The sequence below is a fragment of the Aythya ferina genome (genome assembly GCF_964211825.1).
Source record: "Aythya ferina genome assembly, chromosome: 5".
Lineage (NCBI taxonomy): Eukaryota > Metazoa > Chordata > Aves > Anseriformes > Anatidae > Aythya > Aythya ferina.
Genome location: NC_140301.1, coordinates 35,979,645 through 35,997,775, shown reverse-complemented (window position 1 = coordinate 35,997,775; position 18,131 = coordinate 35,979,645).

Sequence of the window (18,131 nt, the reverse complement as noted above, 5' to 3'; positions counted from 1 at the left end):
ATCCTTCTTCCCCTATGATCCTCCCCTTCTTCTGACACAGCATCATTTCTGATGAGTCTGCTTGTGTGGAGTGTGAAGGCTGGATTGTGTTGTCCAAGGTAACACAGTTGTTCTGTGCTTGTTTCTTTAAACATATGGAGATGCCAAAATTAGAACTCAGTTCCTATTAGCTCTCCTGCATGAGCAGAATGGAAGAATCTTAAATTTGGGCCTTCAGCCCCCATCAAAAATAATTCAGTACATAGGGATGACCAAGTCTCATGTATATATGCTAATAAGTACTGAAGAAAACTTTAAACAAAAATGGAGAGGAAAAAGAAAGAAAATTCAACAAGCCAAGTAAGTCAAAATAATGTATATGTCCCTACAGAGTAGATTACATCTATCTTTTCAACAGGTGACACCAATATATAGAGAAGAAAATGACGTGTTATAGAGAGATAGGGATATGATGTAGGTTAAAAAGCTTGGAACTACTGCAAGAAATTCTAGTTGTACTCAACCATTTCCACCATTCAGCAACATGATCAGGTAGATTCTGAGAGACCATTTTTCAAACACAAAACAGAAAGACCTGTAGAATTTGATATAGGTAATACAATGCAGTTTAGTTTACAACACTGTTGGATCTGTGTTTCAATTTTATCTTCTATTGTCATGAAAACAATGTTACGAGAAGTTTACCCAATTTTTAATGAGCTAATCTGTGTTTGGAAAATCTAGAGAGAAAACAGTGGGAAAAAATATTTAAACAGAATTTCAAATTACCTAAAAGGAAAAGTGTTTCAGAAATGCAGTTAAAGTATAGAGTCATGAGAGAAAATATCTTGGGCCTTCTTTCTGGGAAGGACGCTGAAAAGGTATAGAAAACACTGGAAAAGTTAATATTCATGATGAAGAGAGGAAAGAAAACTAAGTTTCCTTAAACTATTACTCTGCTCCTGAAACAGTGTTTCAGGGTATCCTCCAGCTCAGTTTTTTTTCTATTTTTATATGCGTCCACATATTTTCCCTAAATACAAATCCCTTTACCTTTACAAACATTTATTCTCTTTAAAGTTGCATGTTTGTCTATTTCTGCTTTCTAAAGTGAAACTGCAAATTTTTCTGCTTTCTAATGTAGTATTTAATTGTGCAACTTAGAAGAGATCCTATTGTAACAAGTATCTAGGGTATATAACCATATGCTTGCATGATATCTTGCATGAGATTCAGTAGTTGTATCTTAGGTGGAACTTTCTAACAGAAATTGTGACTGTGCTCCAAAAAAGACATCTGAAAGAAAGGGCAGAACACCAGGGAAAGCTAGCTGAAAAAAAAAGTCCTAAAAAGCTTTAACTTTAGGATAATATTTAATGTGAAATTTTCTTCAAAATTATTCGTGAAGTCCTACTTTATTCAAAATGTTGCCTGACTCTGTACTTCTTTTAGTTTTTGGTTTAGACTAGAAGTTAACTAGACTAGTAGACTAGAGAAAAATTATGTTAGCTCAAGCTTTTAGGTGTCCTGATCTAGAAATATTTTACTTTTAATAATCAACCAAGAAACATCCAGCACACACACAAAAATCTCCCCAGATTGAATTTGTCATCGTATTGGAAGGTGTAGTTGTTAAAAACATCGACTCTGTCTTTATTACCTTAATTCACAAAGGTCTGCTTTATCTTCTATTTAGTAAGAATTCAAATACTGCATATGTGCTTACTGTCCCATAAATAACTTCTTCTTAGCTTTCTGATCATACCCTACCAATTCTATATTTTGTCAGCAAAAGTCCTGATTTTAAAAATAATCGTTCAGCCATCTGCTTTCCCATATGTGCTACACATCACTGAATCTTATTTTCCATGCAGATCTTATAGACAATACCACAAAACTTGAATGTGTTTTTGCCCATAATTAGCATTTTACTACCACATTAAATTGATCACAGGTAAGCTGTTTCATTTTGGTGGGTTATTTTGATTATAATCAGACTTCTTGCTGGGAAATGATTTTGGAGGCAATAAATTGAGGTTATAAAGTTTCCTTCCTTTTTTTTTTTTTTTTTTTTTTTTTTTTTTTTTTTTTTTTTTTAATAGCAGATACAGTATTTTAAAGGTCACTCCTGTCAGTATACTAAAACAGATCTCAGACTAGCAAATATAAAACATCCTTTGGAGCATCTATAAATGTTTACACTGGGTTAGGGAATATTATCTTAGCTGTTTCATGAGTTTCAACTACTGATGATGTCATGGGTCAGCTATTATGGGCTGGGTGTAACAGGAGGGGAAAGTAATGTCTAAGAATGCTTCACTTGTGATCAAGCTTTTAGACTCAATGGCAGTGTAAGGTTTCCTCTTTGCTTTTCAGGCATCAGAAAAATGTTAATTTTCAGATAATGTTACTTTCATCCTTTCTCACTGGAAAAAAACCACAGTGAACTATATTCAGCCGTCACTTATTAAATATTGGTTTAAAGTAGAGGTACATGAGAAAAGCTGGGCACAAAATATGTTCCCATGTGCTCCATACAATTAGTGCCTTTTTTTTTTTCCCCTCTTTTTTTTCAAAATGTTCAATATCTCTAAATTGGAACTTAAACACTCAAAAAAAAAAAAAAAAAAAAAAAAAAAAAAGCCAAAATAAAGCTCTGTCTTCATATCTTGAGAAAAAAAAAAAAAAAGTTTTTTAAGTTTTACGTTGTTTTTTTTTTTTGTTTGTTTGTTTGTTTGTTTTTTAAGTCTCTGAAATAGAGTTTTAACTTGTGCAGTACAGTATCAAACCCACTCATAGCATAATTGAGGACTCATCAACAACTTGCTCCAATAATAATATATAAAATGTTATATTATTAATAATATAATTTATAATATACATCTTAGAAAGAAATGAGGTTGTATTTCTCTTTGGAGTCCATAGTATATATGGAGCTGGGTAGGAACAATATTGAAATGGGAAACCTTATATAAGATCTAAAGCAGTGCTGTTGAAGCTCAATCCATCCCTTCAAAAAGAAATATTATCTCTATATGTCATTCCAGCTTGAATCTTGCACATGAAGTGTAATTGTTTTTGCACCCCATGAAAGTTCAAGTTGTGGTGTTTTGTTCCCCCTTCAGCTGTATTTGGCTGCCCACCATAATGAACCACAGCAAAATAACATGTATTGTGCCACAATTATGTATCACAATTACAGAATGCACTGAAGATAATAAATCAAAATTTCTCATCATATATCTTTTTTTAACTACTCTGTGCTACATGGTATGGGCTAAGACAATATCTCATGAACACCAGAAACACAGGAAACATGATAAATCAGGAGATTTATCTAAAATACATAGAGAATTTCTTCTCATGTGTTCCTCAGTTGCTTTGGGATTTATTTTCAGTTTGGGAATGGTTACCTTCTTTGTCACTTCAAATACTTGGTAGAATTTTATAATAGGTGAAACTTTAAAGCTAAATATGAGTACATAAAAATATTCATTAGCTGTAATCTGTTATGTGACTTTTTTTTTTTTCTCAATTATTTTGTGGCCATAGGTCAGGTACTTGCCCAATGCTGTATGTCCAGCATTATGAATAATAAAATATACCTAGAATGTGCATTACCTTTGCAATCTGACCCTGATTTCTATAGTTCATTGCATCATAACGTAAAAAGATAATTCTTTAAAGTACCCTATAGATCAATCCATTTCTGTTATATTTTGAAAAACAAAGCAAAACAAAACAAACAAAAAACTACCACCACAACAAAACATTTTGTAATCTGTAATTTTTTGTAATCTGTAATTTCTTTAGCTTGTTGACAGCAGTGCTTGAGAGTACATGCAAGAATATTTTAATTAAGAAATCTCTTAGCCCACAGTCTATTGGGCTGCCTGGCTCCTCTCCAGTAAATAGAAAGAAGAAAAGGCTCCTTTTAAGTGCTTGAAAGGCCCAGTCTATTGACTATTTTTATTTAATCCAGGGTAGTGCTGCTTTAATAGTACTATATGACAGGTTTGACTTCTTTATAACTTTATCGTAAAGCAAACTGGAAGATTAAAAATCTTGATAATCCTGCTGTGGCTCACAGGCTGTGGAAGATAATGAGGTTTTTTGCTTTTGTGTGTGTGTGCGCGCGCGTGCGTGTTTGTTTTCTTTTTCTTCTCAGATTCATACTATTAAGATAGGAATGGAAATTGAAAGTGGGGAATTATTCACAGTCTTAGAAGACATAGGACAAGGATTGGTGACCTGAGGCTAGTGAAGGTTAGATGAAGAAAAGATGACTAAACTCCCGAGGAAGCCTGTGAAAGCTACAGCAGTGCAGCTATCAGAGGTCATCTAGGACACTAGGGGGTAGCAGGAGGTTGGACATACCGAAAACAAAGTTTCTCATAACTTGGTCTGCTGTTTCCACGACGTCACATGGCTTTTTGACTCATGCAGACTGACAAGCAGAGTTGTCTACTTTTTTTCAGGACTGGCTGCCACATAAGCTTGCCTTCTCACACAAAGCTGGCTTTGAGTTTATAAAATTTATAAAATACAGTTTATAAAAGAGAATTTCTTTACATGAATCTTCTTCCTGTGCTGAACCTTGCATTTCATTTAAAAACACAAATTAGCCACCATAATTCATATGTGAGATGAATACATACAAATATTTTTCTTTGTGTGAAACTAGATTTGATGATGTCAAACTGTTCTGAGTGATAATGAAGCTACAAGTGCAGACTTGCTTTCTGACTCAAGCCTGCCTTTGGGGCTGCAATGATAAGTGCTGAATACTTAAGATATCCAGCTGGGAGCTCTAGACTGGGCTAGTTTTTGAAGGCTGCATAAATGATCAGAAAAAAGATTGCTCAAGAGGGCGAATTAGAGCAAGAACCTAATATGGGCACCTTGAGTACTTCATTTTAAAGTTGTTAATGTTGATTTTGGTGTTTGCTATCACAAACGAGCTGGAGATTATCCTTACGATAGCAGTTTCCATAAGCTCTATGACTTTTTAACACTTTGAAATTTATATTTTATTCTGTGAAGGTAAAGTTTTCATGAACATCATTTTAAAAATAGTATTAAAAAAGAAGGCAGCCTAGGACTTGTCCGTTTTTATAAGATTATTCCAGTGTAGAAGAGTGATCTTCCAGTGTTTTCTAAAAATATTCAGAAGTTGTATTAATCTAGTCCACTCTGGATTTATTTTTTTTTTCTCCAGTTAGATTTCTTTAAAAAGAATGCATTAACTACTTTGCAATTGACTTTGTCCAAAACCAAAAACTTTATATATATTTAAAGCAACAACAACAACAGCAACAAAACTTTAGTTTAAGGTTGTTTGTAATATTTTACTGATCACTGACTAACTAGCTGTTTATTAACTTTGCTCCAGAATAAGTGCTGAAAGCTGGAATTATGTTGTAGATACTGTACTATATAGTTTTAACTTGCTTTCCTCACATTTTCATGACTCTGAAACACACCTGTTACAAATTCCATTTCTGGAATGAAATATTTCAATAATTCAGTATCTTTGCACCAGATTTTGTTGCTCATCTGCCATATGGAGAAATGTTAAATGAAGAGGTTAAAGTAGAAACATTTGTATAATTTTTATATATTTCATAACTAAAACAACTCTCATGCTTCAAGGTTGATGTATTAATCATCTAGTACTATATCTGCTGTAGAAACACTCTTAACCAAGTCAACTTGAGAAGGGAGAAAAGGTTTAGTATGTGTTGAATTTTAATTGGTATGTTATTATTTCTTGATTTTTATAGTTCTACCTATTCATAGAAGCATCTGGTTTCATGCCACAGGAATATTTCATGACAGACTGCTTCAGGACAGTGTTTCAGTATGATGCTCAATAATTTTCTTTGCAATATATAAGAAGAGAACAAATACACCAGAACACTGGTAAAATACAGCATTTAAATAAAAGCAATGAACTAAGACCAACAATTTGTACACTGAAGTCATTAGAAGGTTGAAGTTCAGCATCAAGACATACGCTGACCTACAAAATTTGTTTGTTTCTCTAGGCAGCATGTCTCCAATTCTCTCTTCTAATGTCATGAGAAATAAAAAGTTTCAGGGAACAAATTAAGGCCATAAATGTGTCCACTAGTTGAATTCAAGGGGTAAGTACAAGCTAATCAACTGAACATTATTGAATTGTTTGGACAAGATGAAGGGTGATAAAAGAGTACAATTTGAGCATGCTGTTGAAGACTTAGGAAGGTTATGAAGAAGAAGGAACTCAGTTTCAGTCTATTATACAGATTTTAACCTAAGCAATAAGACTCTTTGAGTTATATGATCTCTTTTGAGACCAGAGGGCTTGAAATACATGAAATGGTTTTCCCATTGGGCTAACTGATGTCTACATCTCTCAAATAAAGACACACAACTGACAGAACTCCGTAGTGTTCCTCAAACTAATGAATAGAGACTATGACAATATAAGGCATATTAGCTTACCTGTACAGTTCAGTTATTTATTTTTCAAAATATGTAACTTACTTGACTTTTTAGATTTAATGTAACACCTAATTCTCAAAAGTTGATTTTCTTTTTTAACACAATTTTTTAGAAAGGATATGAAGCTCAGTCATCCAAATAGCTGTGTTTTACTAAAATATTTTGGTATTAAATACAAGACTGTAAGGATAAAATAGGAAGAGCAAAACTGGGAATCTGGAGAGTTTGCAGAAGTAAGGCTGGAGCAGATTGAATAGGAAAATATGTGAAAAAGGCTGTCAGTGGATATTTTGATTAATAAGAAAATTCAGAATAATTAAAAATTATTTCATTGAGAAATATGTTCTAAATTAAGTCTTCATTAGAGTGAAGAGCTGGTTAGGACAGATTCAGACACAAATTCTCACCTGCAAAAATATAATTACTTTGTCAGGATTGCTTCTTAATTTTTATGTAGTTTTGTCTGATAGCATGACTGGTGAAGACTACTGGTCTTCTTGTGTATATCTAATGTATGTCTGGCATACCAGGTATTGGCTGTCAAGCTACATATATATATATATATATATATTTTTTTTTTTTTCTCTCTCATATTCATAAGAAATATAAAGCCTGTAAAGATAATTCCTATATTGTCATAGTATTATAAAGTGAAAAAAAAATGTATTTTATAGAGAGCATTTGATATTTTCTTATTTAAAATAATAATAATAAAATAATAATAATATATATATTAAAAAAAAAAAAACAAACATAGTAATTTTGATTTTACTGGTAGTAGTATACTTAAGGTCTTACATTTAAAAATGTAAAATGGAATCTAGACACTGTAAGACTGTATTGATAAAACAAGAATTTACCTCAAATATGCTTAATCAGACAAAAATCCCCTTGATTTTGAAATCAAGTAAAGTTTTATGCATAATCAAATAATTCTTCCCTGGATAGCTGTCTGTGAGTACCTGAAAGAGATCAGAAAAGTTGAGAAATATTTGATTTGCAGTTCCAGATCAGCAGAAAAAAAAATACATTTTTCACAAACCATGACATAGAACTAGATTGAAATCCAATAAGAATAAATTGATTCAAAGATTCAAGTGTTGAAACTCAAGGCATGTGGCAGATTTGGCCATCCGTACACTGGGCCTTCAAGACTATCAATAAAATTTTCAGTATGCCTATTGAACACGTTTTCTTCAGTTGGGGAATTATAATGAAATTATTGTGATGAGATTTTTTTGAGAAGAATCATTGAATAAGAAGCTGAAAGGCAAAGTGACATCCTCTTAGCAACAGAAATGGACTCTGGGAACCTTTTTAACATAATGATCCCATCTGTAGAACAGTAATTTTAATGGTGCTATTTCACATTACTGTTTTACAATGGAAACAAAGTATAATTTTAAGAGCTGCATTAGGATAGTTTTGAACAAAACTCTTTGGAACAGATTGTAATGATGATCCGAATACCCAGACCTGTAAGTATATACACATATTTGCACATATGCAGTTGGAATTTCTCTACTTGTAAAATAAGAGTAACTGGGAAAAAAAAAAAAAAAAAAAAAAATCTTTCCTGATGTTCTGTAAATTAGCTGATCAAAAAAAATAGCAGTTTTTGACTGTTCATTCTTCAGAAAGTATTCATGGACAGTAATGTATATCTTCATATACACGTTGCTCATGAGCTCATGATTCTTTATGTTTAATCTCTGAAGATTAGCATGGACCTGATTTAGCAATGAATTTAAGAATGAATTGAGTTCTAGAATATCCTGAGTTGGAAGGAACTCATAAGAATCATCAATCCCAACTCCTGGGTCCACACAGGACCACCCCAAAACCAGACCATGTGTCTGAGAGTGTTGTCTCCAGCAGCCTCAGTGCTGTGAACACTTCCCTGGGGAAGTTCCAGTTCCCAACCTCCCTCTTCCCGGTTCCAGTGCCCAACCTCTCAGTGAAAAACATTTTCCTAACACCCAGCCTGAACCTTCCCTGTTGCACCTCCATGTCATTCCTTGGGTCCTGTTGCTGTCACCAGAGTGCAGAGGGGCCTCTGCTCCCCTTGTGAGGAATCTGTAGGCCTCTATGATGCCACCCTTCAGTCTTCTCTTCTCTGGGCTGAACAAACCAAGTTACTTCAGCTGTTCCTCCTACATCTTCTCCTCTAGACCCTTCACCATCTTTGTTGCCTTCTTTTGTTTCATTCAAAGTTCCATTCAAACAGATGGCATTTAGAAGTATGTGTAAATGTTTACTACAACCAGATAGCATGTTCATAATTTTTTATTGTGTAAAAATGCATGTGATATGATTCTGGAGAAGCAAAGGCTTAAAATTTTGTCCCTTATTCCCAAATACTTATAATCAAGTACATAGTAATTTAGAATTTATTTATTGTAAACATAGTAGTATTTTTTTTCTAGTTGATACTTTTTATGACATCACATATAAATTCACATTGAAATATTCACATAGAAAATAAAAATTAAGTTAATTAAGGTGAGCCAAACCATATGAACATAAAATTTCGAGCAAATTTAGCTAGAAATTTTCCACTTCCAGATTTGATTCTGAAGTCTATGTCAGTTTACTTTTCTCCTACTAGTTGTATTTGTTCTGTAACAGTTAAATCAGCTACCTCACTTAATGTTCAATACTACATTTACCCTCTGCTTGTCATCTGACAAGCATCTGCTTGTCATCTGCTTGTCATAAGACCCTCTGCTTGTCATCTGGACTGTAGTATATAAAAATCTAAAAAAGAGATCGAGGAACTGATGGTGCTTTGGAGATCTAACAAAGCCTGATAAAATCCATGACCTGCCATTTTTGCTGCATGGAATTTCAGATAGCAAGTCCAATCATGGAGTAATCCAAAGTATTGCTCCCAAATGGATCTGGCTCTATGTTAGAAATAACTGCACAATGAAAGCTTGATTAAGACTTTTCTTTCTGACATTCATATGATTATATATTTAGAACTCTATTAACAGAGACACTAATTCACTGGGAATTAAATAAACCCATTTCACGCTTTGAATTTATGATTGGTGCCATAGATTGTAAGATTTCTTGCAAGATTTTATAGAGCAGTCTGTCATTCACACATTTATTGCTGGCAGTGCTGACAGGGATTGGTAGAAAGTGCGTGAGAAGGTTAATCCCATATATTTATTAATAAATTAGATAGTATCTTATAAGTCCTGATTGCTTTCTCTAAACTCTTTAATTGTACAATCTCTGACAGAACAGCAGGGACTGTTCTTTGGAGAAATTATATTATGCAGAAAAAGAAAACATAGAGGATGCAGCATTTAGAGGAACATATAGGAATAATAAGAGAATGCAGAAGGTAATGTGAGATGGTTTCTTGGCTTAGGCTTTGTTTTGTTTTGATCATTGTATTATTTTCAGCTTTATCAAATGAGCAGCGAATAAAGAATATTTATTCTGCTTGATCAAAACATTATTTCATGTACTGGCTTTTTAAATCTTAAATAATATTTCTAAATTTATATACATATATATATTTATATATATAAATATTTAAAATCCTTTAAACATTTAAATTGTAATTACTGTACCTTAATTCTTCTTCAACTTCCAGAACAGCATATTTTGGTATATATTCATCCAAAGCTGTCATCCAGAACCAATAACAAAATACTGATCTATAAACCTGTTTTGTAAAAGACCAAAACTTTTTTGCCTTAAGTTTTGGATTAGGACAATTCTAGTGGGAAAAGGACATGTCACGTTGCTTTAGAAAAGAAAATTAGAATGTATTTGAAGTTGCTCTTGGCTTCTAATATCAAAAAGATCTGTAAAGGAGATGAATCTGTTGGAGAGTGCAGGGAAGGTGGTCACAAGTGTGGAGTAACTCAGTTTATCATTTGGCTCCACAGTTCATCACTGCCCTGTCTGTCTGTGTTTCTCTTGTCTGGATCCTGCACAATCACAGTGCAAAGAATGTTTGGTCTTTGATGTGAATAGAAATAGGAACATGCTGAAAATCTTATTTGACCTGTAATCAGAAAAAGTAATCACTCCTCGTCCAGTTTTGTGTGCATGTGCTTTTAGTAATGAGCTGGCAGAACAGTGTACCAGAATTACTGTACATAAAAGTCACTGTTAGTCACAAAGAAAAGTTTTACTCAGATATGTAATTATTAGCATGATTTTCTTTAATGACAGGTGAATTGTTAATAGGCCAACCTGACTAGAAGTTCTTAGAAAAGTCCTTCAAAAAATTGTAGATGTTTTCTTTCATTACATTATAGTTATGCACATGAGTTACATAGAAAATTTAGATAGCAAAAAGGGAAAACAGACCATAAGCAGAAGCTACATTTGATAGTTTTGGAAAGCTGTGTTTTAGTTTTCACTTTTAATTTTTATGGGTTAGTACATTCACCAAGTGACAGTTTATTTATCTAAACAGTGTAGATAATTAAGTTTATCAAGATTTTGGAAAGCCTCACATTATTATTTCCAATTATTTATTTATTTATTTATTTATTGAATTGTTAGAAATGTGGGGATGGGAGCAGAAAAGACAAAGATGCAAAGCAACTGTGTCCAGAAGAATCCATTACAAAAATAATAAAATACATTTGTGGGATAAAATCTGCGTGCTAAAAAATTCTCTTAGGAGACCTTTGTCAGGGACTCTGGATTATCCTCTGTATCACTTGAATGAATCAGAATTAACTTGAGTATTATCAACATGATCAAGACAAAGACTGCAGTACAATGGGCAGACTTAAAATAGAAGGGATTGTGGTATGGTGTAGGAAGATAACGCAAAAATGACACAAAGGCCCACAGGGGAAAAAATAAAATGATGTAGGCTTAAAATAATCATAACATACCTTCTTAAAGAAGCAGCTTAATTGCAAACCTGAACAGATTTTGCTTATTAAAAGGTTCTGGTTTAGTTTTGATGCTATAACAAGGCTTTTCTGATAAGAAAATCATGGACAAACACTACCACAACCACCACTCTCCTACCTCTCCCCCAAAAAAAAACCTGAGAACTGTTCTTCTGTATAAGATAAAATTATTTTCAGGAATCTTGTCTATGCAAGCTTTTTTTCCTCAGTCTAATCTTTAAATAGTTTCTCCTAAATATAGTGTTTCCTTCTATGTATTTGAAAGAGGTGTTAAAGCATCATGGAAAATTTCAATATTTCTGTTGTACGCACACACATATTTTCTTGGCTAATTGTACCACTGGTGAAAGCTACCAGATCAGCATCCTTGTACACTAAATATCTTTATTTATTCACCTGATTGGTAAAACATGATCATTAGTGTAGTGTGCTTCTTTACACAAACAGGCAGACTGACAAGCCAGACTCTTGTCCTAGAAGAGCTTATCTATAGAAAAGAAAAAGAAGGAGACCGTCCATTTCTGAAGACTAATCAACGCTTGTTTATAGAGACACCTGAGATTCTGAAATAGATTACACAGCTGTGAGATGTAATAGTGATTTGTCTAATATAGGCTACTTATTGAGTAAGGATTTTAAATGAGATAAAGTAACTTCTTCAGCAGCTGTGATTTTTTTGCATTTCTTCTCAACAGCTATAAACAAATAATTTAATTATTTCTCAAGCCCTGGTTCCTGAGTGTGCACTGCTGAAAGTACCATGATAACCTGTTGCCTAAAATGACTCAATGTATTTCAAAGTTCAGGTCAGTTGACTATGATGGAGGAATACAGGAAAGACAGAAACTCACTATAATAGAATATATTAGTTATGTGTTGGTAGGGAAAAGAGGACAGACAGAACATGGAGTAAGGAAGTAATTACTTCTACATCAGAAGTAATGTAGACCCTGTAGATTTGCCTGTAAGTGTGGGAACATATATACTACAAATGGAGACAATACAAGGACAGCATGTGACAGGAAGAGATAGTTACTGCTGGGACAAGCAGAGTGGGTAAAGAACAAAGAAATGAAACCTCACAGCAGTATGATTCTCCAGTCTGACGGACATTCTTGACATCTCAAAGAATGCTTATAAAGGTAGAGTGAGATAGTACTCCCACTCAGAAACATTTTGAAGAAGTCAGTTTGATAGCCATTCTCATCTTACCAGAGACAGGCCTGTGTGAAGGGGGAACTTAACTGTTAAAGGAGACTTAACTGATAAAGGAGACTTAACTGATAAAGGAGAAGGAACAGATGGCCTATAAAATAATAATTATCCACTGATGCATTTACAGTATCTTTATCATAGTATATTTAACACCTTTTTAACACACAGAGTGGCTTGGGAAGGAAGTGATTATCCTACTGTACACAGCATCTGTGTACTGAACCACTAAGTCCACTTTCGGCTCCCCTGTACAAGAAAGAAATTGACAAACTGAAGCAAACTCAACAATGAAGATGGAAGAATTAATGAAGATGGTGGTAGCTATAGAACTTGCTTTGTGAGGAGGAGCTGAGGAACTTCAGACTTTTTGAGCCTAGAGAAGAAATGGTTCGGGGGGAATATGGCACCTACATTGAATATATCAACAAGACAGAACCAATCTTTTCATGAGTGTTACGTGGTTTGAGGATGAGAGAAGAAAAAAAAAAAAAAAAAAAAAAAAAAAAGTGAATAAAGTGAAACAAGAAAAGTTCTAACTCAACATGAGTAAACATATTTTTTATTGTATGGACAGTCAAGCAGTGGAACAGGTTGTCCAAAGATGTTCTGCAGTCTCTATCCTTGGAGGTTTTCAAGACCCAGCTAGGCAAAGCCCCGAGGAACTTGTTCTGGCCTCATGGCTGACTGCTTTGAGCAGTAGGTTGGTCTAAAGACCTCATGAGGTCCCTTCCAACATGAACTATCATATGATGCTATGAGAGTCTGTCATTAGAGCTGAGATTCAAGAGGACTCCTGACCTCTTTGTGGATTACTTAGACATACCAGCAAGAAAGTAAGTCTATTATCCTTTGACATATAAATATTTTTCAGGAATCAATTGTGACAACAAATGTGGAGACAAACAGGAAATTAGGAAATCTTCTGTTCTTTGGAGTGGCATTATCTGAGCAACTCTCAAAATGTACACCTTCCTTAGAAATTATTCCAATAAATGAGTTTTCCTTCTTTTCTCACTTGCTTCATTGTTTGCTTACTAGCTTGTTTCCTTTCTTCCTGCAATTTTATTTTCAGGAAATTATTATTATTATTTCCTTCCTGTTTTTTTTTTTTTTTTTTTTTTTTTTTTTTTTTTTTTTTTTTCCTGAAAGTAATAGTTCTGGACTTTCACCAAACATGGCAATAATCATAGAATCATTGATTTACAGAGTGGTTTGGATTGGAAGGGATGTTAAAGATCATTTAATTCCAACTCCCATGCCATGGGCAGGGACACCTTCCACTAGACCAGGTTGCTCAAAGCCTCATCTTACCTGGCCTTACACACTTCCAGGGATGGGGCATCCACAACTTCTCTGGGCAACCTGTTCCAGTGCCTCACCAAGTAAAGAATTTCTTCATAATATTTAATCTAAATTTAACATTTTTTATTTAAAAATCATTATCCCTACACCTATCACTAAACTCCCTGATTAAGTGTTCCTCTCCAGCTTTCTTGATGCTTTTTTTACAGCTTGAGGCCTATTGGATGTGAAAAATGACAAAAGAGTGGCTATAGATTTTTATTGGCTTTATATTTTTTTAGGGTAAGAAGGCAAAATAATGATTTATTTTTTTCTTTTCATCATCAGTGGCGGGCCATTTAAATCGGGCGTTGCTGCCATTTCACAGCCACTTGCCTAGGTGATCAGCTCTGGGGCAGACACGTTCTGCAGCAGAACGAGGCAGGGCTTTTTTTCTGGCACCAAAGGTACTCAAACCAGCCAAGGGAGCCACCAGGACCCGGCAGCCCTCGCAAGGGAGACCGATGAAGCATAGGTGGAGCCAGCAAGGCCCCCTCTGCCCTGGCATTCAAAAGCAGCCCCGAGGGCACGGCAACCAGGATGAGCAAACAGGGTGTGGCGCGGCAGTTCACTCAGGCAGTCCCTCCCTGCTTAGGAGAACAGCTCGTCTATCAGCTAAACCTCCTGCCTGTAGCTAAACCTCCATGGTCTGCACTAGGTAGAAAGCTCTTTCTAGAAAGTCTGTGATGACCCAGACTGAGTGCCTGCTCAAAAGTGAGGCAGTTTAGGTCTCTGGATGCAGGGAATGTCTGAGCCTGTTGCTGCCCTCAGAGGGCGGCAGAGACACTGTGTGTGAGGTGTGAGCAGGTGGATGACCTGGTCCACCTAGTGGCAGAGCTCAAGGAGGAGATGAAGAGGTTGAGGGCCACCAGGACATGTGTGCGGGAGATAGACTGGTGGAGCAACTCCCTGCCAGGCCTGAAGGAGAGGTACCAGGGTGAGTCAGCCCAAATGGAGGTGCCCTGTCGCAGTCTGGCAGAGGGAGGGGACCTGGGAGTTGAAGAGGAATGGAGACAGGTCCCTGCTCAACCTCACAGTCAACCCCCCTCCCCCCCGGGGCCCCACCTACCCAGGTGCCCTTACACAACAGGTTTGGGTCCCTGGAGCTTGAGAGACCAGTGGGTAAGGATGAGGCAGTAGGTCTACCCAGGAGTATGCCTAGGGGGAGGAAGTCGACTCCATGCCTCAAGACTGCCTTCACCAAGAAAGATAGAAGGGTAAGATAGAAGGCGACTCCCTTCTCAGGCAGGAAAAGTATGAGGTTGAGGGTCTGGACAGTAGTCCGAACCCGGGAAGCAACCCTGCAAAGTATGTCAAGATTGGGGAAAGTACTGAGCATACAGATTGGGGACGAGCAGAGCACTGCATTTTAAGATATTTTAAGATATTTTTTTAAGATATTTAAGGCCCATCCAGATGCCTACCTGGGTAGCCTGCTCTAAGGAACCTGCTTTGGCAGGGGGGTTGGACCTGATGATCTTTCGAGGTCCCTTCCAGCCCCTTCAATTCTGTGATTCTTTTTTTTTTTTTTCTTCTAATGATAGTAGTAATTACAGAATCAGAGTATCTGCATTCCTAAACACTTGGGCAGACATATACTATATACAAGACTTTCATTTACACAAAGGAAGTAATTCTGCTTCAGTTTAAGACATCTCATTGTACATGTCTAGAAGAAAGTTAATTATCTAGGCTCCTGTTGCAATTAATGGAGAGCTACTCAATGCATGTAGGGAGCCTGGAGAGCTGTTTGGTTAACCAATAAAAGAAGTCTGTCTTGAAGTAATCTGAATCACTTTTTAGGTGTTATTAACTGCATTACTTAGATCTTCCCAGATCATAAGTGGTCCTGAGATGCCTACTTTACATGTGAAAACCTACACTGAATCTTACCCAAACTAATAGCAAGATGATGTATTTGTACAGATGCAACTAGTTACCATCCAGAAGAATTTCATGTGTTTTTATTTCACATATAACTGTTTTCTTATATACAAAATACATGTACTTGTATGACATTTTGTTTTCTTATGAAATTGTGTATATACTTGATCATTGCACTCTAAAGTCAAAAGATTTTTCTTATGAACTTTAAAATTTTGCACTTTAAATTCATTAAATCCTGTTTGAATTGAGTTCTCTGAACTAGTATAAGCTACAGACTTGCTGGAAAGAAAAAGTGTTAAATGTTAAGCAGTAATAGTATATGTATATAAGAAGTGTGGCTGTGGACAGCAGCCTCATGGAGGTAATTCAGCTTTTTGGTTTTACTTGCCATAAAGTGGGATGGTTTAAATCAGAAAACTTGCAGCAATTTAAACCTGGGTTAAGTGTACCATTACCTGGAGCACTTACAGCTGTCTGTGGCATTTCAACTGGGAAATGGAATCTAAGTAAGCCAAAACTACTGACTTAAAGATGATATTTAAGATAATGAATAGAAATGGATACAGTCCTAGTATATTATAAATTAGATGTGGGAGAAGAGAGAGTGAGTAACCCATCTTTTACTGATACCATAAACAAAGACGTTCCTGACTTGAGTTCTGTGCATTAATGTTCCCACCTTATGATAGATTTTAGAGGGATCTGTTGTCTAGCTTTAGACATTTCTATTTGTAAACATTGAAAAGATACAAAAGATACAAAAGATACAAAAGGAGAGAAAATCATGCAGTGATGGGGAAGAGGATAAAGGGAATGAAAAATAATATTTATTATTCATATATACCATGCCATCTGAAAATATTAATTAGGGCCTCCTGCTTTTCTGAGGTAAAACAAAGGTTTGGAGGATTTTTAAAATAATGAAGTAACTGAAGAAGGGTCACTATTTTAACTTTCCTTTATGAATATAAAATTTCTTTGCATTTATGTTTCTCTGTTGAATTCTATACATGGTTTTTCTCAAAATCTTTAGTTTATAAAACTAAATATATATATATATTATTTAAAAAAAAATATTTAAAAAAAAAAGCTAGTGCACATATCTGCAGATGAATTTTGTCCCTACTGTATCCCTTTGCATGAATTAACCGTTTGTTTGTTTGCTCCTAAGACAAGCTTTCTAGATAAATAAAAATTCTTCAGTATCAGAAGTAAACATTAACTTCCATGAAAGAAACCAATTAGTCTATGTATTATGGTTTATGTTATTTTTAGAGCTAACTAAAAGATTAAGATACAAACCTGTACAGTACCTCATGCAATTAATAGAGAAATTGACATCAACGGGGAAAACAAGGTCCATTAATGAAGGTGGTTTTGAAGAATATGTAACCTGGAATCTATCCTAAATGCTAGCATGATGATTCCTATTGTAAGAGCTAATCATGAGTCACTTGGAGGTCTGATATGCTGTAGGGACAGCTATTGGTGCCACAGATGAAAAACAAGAAAAGTGCCCTTGACACACATGTATTCCATAAATTCTTAAGTACAAAAGATAAACATTACTATCTAGATACTTGTTGACTACAGTATCTCTGTACACCAAATGCTTTTATTTTTTCAGAAAAGGAAAAAAAAAAAAAAAAAAAAAAGGTTTTGCTACATTATTCCTCATAAATAATAAAAATATAAGGTATATGAAGTATAAGGAACTATAGGGTTCTAAAAATAACAATATAGCCCCATAGAAAACTTGGTAAGGAAATAAAGAGAGTGAAGGGCTGAATAGTGTGCAGTACATGAAAGAAAATTAATTCTGTGCTAACTGAAACCAGGACAGAGACATAGGTCCTTATACCAAAAAGAGGTAATAAAACTGAATCAAAAAGGCTTTTCTTTAGGTAAAATCTGTGTGTAGTGTGCACAGATTTCAGCTGTGTGAATTAGAAATTGTATTGCACTATGTATGCACAAGGGAAGGAGAATAAGATGTAATAATCAATCTTAATTACTACAATTTTCTAATTCTGGGTTGCCTGAAATATTGTGTTCTTTGTCACATAGATTCACTTATGTTGTAGCTCCAAAGCAATCTATAGCTGTCAATTATATCTTTTACTTACCGTTACAAATACAAGAACCTAACCTTCCACCAAAGTCTCAATTCAGAAGAAAACAAACAAGAATAAAGAAAAAAAAACAACCAACCAACCAAAAAATATATATCTATACATATATATGCAAAAAATTGAGCTCATTGTTTTTATAATCAAAGCTGTTAAATATTGACATGTCAGTAGTGGTGTTAAATGGCACATGTAAATG